The sequence below is a fragment of the Cynoglossus semilaevis genome, chromosome 18 (assembly GCF_000523025.1).
Source record: "Cynoglossus semilaevis isolate Cse_v1.0 chromosome 18, Cse_v1.0, whole genome shotgun sequence".
NCBI classification, from domain to species: Eukaryota; Metazoa; Chordata; class Actinopteri; order Pleuronectiformes; family Cynoglossidae; genus Cynoglossus; species Cynoglossus semilaevis.
Window position 1 is genome coordinate 10,322,639 of NC_024324.1, and position 3,648 is coordinate 10,326,286.

Here is a 3,648-nt window from a genome sequence, read left to right on the forward strand (position 1 = left end):
CCACCCAGGCCTGGGGGCCCTGTTTGGCCCTCAGTGCCGCCCCCCCCACCCCCCTCCAAACTCTAGAAAAGGCCCCGGGAGCCGCCCCACCACAACCTGCTGAGGTGCCAAGAGGAACATCTGTGTGACTCTGATGAAGAGAGCGGGCCGAGGTTCTCACACTGAGAGGAAGAGTGTGTTTGAGGGAGACAGAGGGGGAGAGTCGGCCTGTGCGTGTCTCACAGCATCCCTCTGTGTCTGAGTGCATGTGTGTTTCACTCTTCATGTGAGCACAGGCTTCAGGGTCCTGGGAGTCTCCCAGCCCAGATAATAAATGCTGTGAGAGGAAAGAGCGAATGTGTTGCCAGACCTCCCCGGTCTATGGACCACGTGTCCGAGCAGGTCGGCCACCGACACCGGAGCCTGTACCAGGGTCAGGCTGACAGGAACCGGTGGGGGAGATGAACTGTTGGAATGGATCTGTGCCCGGATGATGTCACCCCCATTGTCTGTAAAGAGACATTGGGGGGGAAAAAACAAAATATTCTGGAGAATGTTTTTATCACAACATATTTTTTTTATTGTAATGGTCCAAAATATTTCTGAGAAGACTTTGGTTTCAGAAGATTCAGATTAAACAAGCTTATCTTCTGCTGTCATCACATCGTGATGGTTTTATCTCCAACTCTGCTGTGACTTGAACAGTAAATATTACTTGTTACATGAAACACACACACACACACACACACTCTCTCTCTCTCTCTCACGTCTGCATGCATGTTTATCCTTTGTTCTGTGAGTGTGTGTATGTTTGTTTGTGTGTGTCTTTAGTTCTTTATTCATGTGGGACAGACATTTGGGAGCCCGCTGCAGCTGGGCTCCCAGCGAGGTCCACACCCTCACGTACACATGAACACTATCAAGCGCAGGAAGTGACATCATTCACTTCGTGGCCAAAACACAGGAAGCATGACGGCAGCTTCCGAAGACTATGAGGGAAACAGTGGCTCTGTGGAGCCCAGCTGCTGCTGCTGCTGCTGCTGCTGCTGCTGCTGCTGCTGCTGCTGCTGCTGCTGCTGAAGCTGCTGCTGATGATGATGAGCTGTACTTTAATGTAACTGTAGATTAATATGGAGATGATGCATTGGAGATGATCTGGAATAGAAATATAAAATGTCAGTCAAACAGGCAAAAATAAAATGCAGTAAAATTAAAAAGAAATAAATTACATTACATTTAAATACAGACATAGGAAATGGCATAGGAAGGGCCACATATTGAGCATCTGCTGTGTCACTGTGATGCTGTGTGTTATTTCCTCTAATAGGGCTGTTCATTTGTCTTCCCAATCATGTTCAGATGTGAAATGAAGTGACACCGGGGGTCACATCCTGTGTGGACTGCTGTTAGTGTTCATCAACACAAGCTCTTTGGTTTGGGCTGGACTAGGTCATGTCTTTGGTTTAAAGGTCGCGACCACATCGTGTCTGGTGTCCCGTATTGAAACACGACGTGTTGTTTTCACCAAGTCTTTAAACTCTAATCACAGACACATTAAATTAACTCCTCATCACAGATGACAGTCAGGCCTCGTCCACACGCTGTTGGCTGTTGCTAGTTAGTTGTATTGGTTACGAACTGTGGGTGTGGACGGGGTTTGGCGATGTGATCATGACCATGGTTTGCCATTGCCTTTTGTCAGTGACGCATGTTTTATCAGATCTTTGCTGCGGTTGAAATTAGCAGTGTCTTGGAGTGGAACATATCTGACATTGTCCTTGGAATTTGCGTAAAGAGGCTTCCAGTGGCTGCATAGAGCAGATGAAATCAGGGTTTTTTTTATACCACACAAGTGTTTTAAAAAAGGGTTTTCTATCACAATTTTAAATCAGTGCCAGACAATGTGTTCAAGGCACAGCAGACTAGATGCAGGAAACCCTTCAAACCTGGTCCAGGTCTCCACTGGGCCACTTCTGGCTCAGGTAACAGCACAGATGCAAATACATCTGTAAATACTAGTAAGTGGTGCAGTTGTTTTACTAGAGGGTTGTTGGTTCAATTTTGCTGTCAGTAGGTAGTAGGCAAAACCTTGTCAAATCAGAAAAATGAAACTGATCTTTGCACAGCTAGCATCTTACTACTTTGTCCCCAACACTCGACCACACCTCATTTTCTTTCCTTAATTTCAGATGTCGTTCGTCTTAATCTCTGACCAGCATTTAAAGAGTATGTTAACGATGTGGCTCTGTACTCTCTTGTTAGGCGTTAAAGACACTGTCATGAATCTAAAAGAATGTGTTCAGATATATTTCAAGGATCTTTTGCCCTGAGCCCCTGCTGACCCCGGTCTCCACATCACAAATGTCCTCCTTTATTCCCACTCCTCATAAAAAAAACAAAACAAACTTCATCCTTTCTTCCTTGTAATCACACACACATGCAGTGGTGATGTTTTGGCGTGCGTGTCCCTCTCTGGCCCCCTCTGTTCCTCTTCAGCTCCACTCCGAGTGTTTCTCACTTCCTTATCCCCCTCCCCGTGTCTCTCGCCGTTTGTCTTTCCTCTGTGTCTCGCTCCCACACTCACACGCACACACAACAAACACACCACCAGCCTCTTAACTTCTGCCCAGCTCATAATGCCGGGCCTCATAAGAAGTATGCATCAATAACCACAACAGTGCTCTGGCTCACATGCAAACATACACAGAGGGGAACCCGCTGTCGCCTCAACACACTCCCAAATATTCATGAGAATCACAAAAAGCTACAAAGCAAATATGTGTGGTGAAAGTGGGGCATTAAACTGTGGCGTCTGGAGTCACTGCAGGGATGTCACAGCTTTGATTTCCCTGAGAGACACGTTCTTTTTCTCCTCTTTGTTTTTTACAGTAGCCTGTCATTAAAACATATTGAATACTTCTGGACGCGCAGACTTTGGAGGCCGCAGGTTTCACGACGCCACTGCTCACAGCCACTGGGTTCACGTGACATTAGAGAAAATACGTAGCACTAAAGGGCCATTGTGTTGGACTGACATGAGACTGGTGAGAGTAAAAGTCATATCTAGAACAACATTCTTCAAGTCACAAATAGATATTTTTATGTTAAAAAAAGAAATAGTTTTGTGTGAAAGTAGAATTGATTTGATTAGAATTCATATAGGTGCAGTAGGCTCGGAGTTTGTCATCTCTCTTTGGCTGAACTCTAATTGGCTTAAAATGCAAGAAAATATTTAGCTTAGCATCAGGCAGCACCAACGTTAACACTGTCACTGCTGTTGTTGTTTACCTGTCTTCGCCACTCACAGAGGCTCCTCCTTCCCAATGTTAACTCTCGTTCCTTCATACAGAACCAGGCCGATCTTCTTCTCACAGTCTAATCAAACGGCCCAATCCAGCTGCGGCCGTGGCCTGACTTAGCTGTGCGTGTAAACACACTGATTGTTAGGATCAGTTTTTTTCCTGCGCCTGTGAAACTGCAGCCTCTGTCTATTTCCATCTGTAGGATCGACAAACAGAGCGTAACGCTGCAGATGCACACACAAACACTGTGTTTTCGAACGGCATGACCAGAATACCACCAGGCCCTCGACAAATAACAAAAATAGAAGTTTCTGCAGTCAAAACATTTACACTCTGGGGAGTCGTTTTAGGAAGGATGTGCTCATTT

General features: G+C 45.8%; 1 protein-coding gene across 1 annotated transcript in view; it reads left to right on the forward strand.

The window, feature by feature from the left end:
• Positions 1–3,648, forward strand: part of hey1 (hes-related family bHLH transcription factor with YRPW motif 1) — a 34,832-nt gene that overhangs the window by 16,917 nt on the left and 14,267 nt on the right. The window lies entirely within an intron of this gene.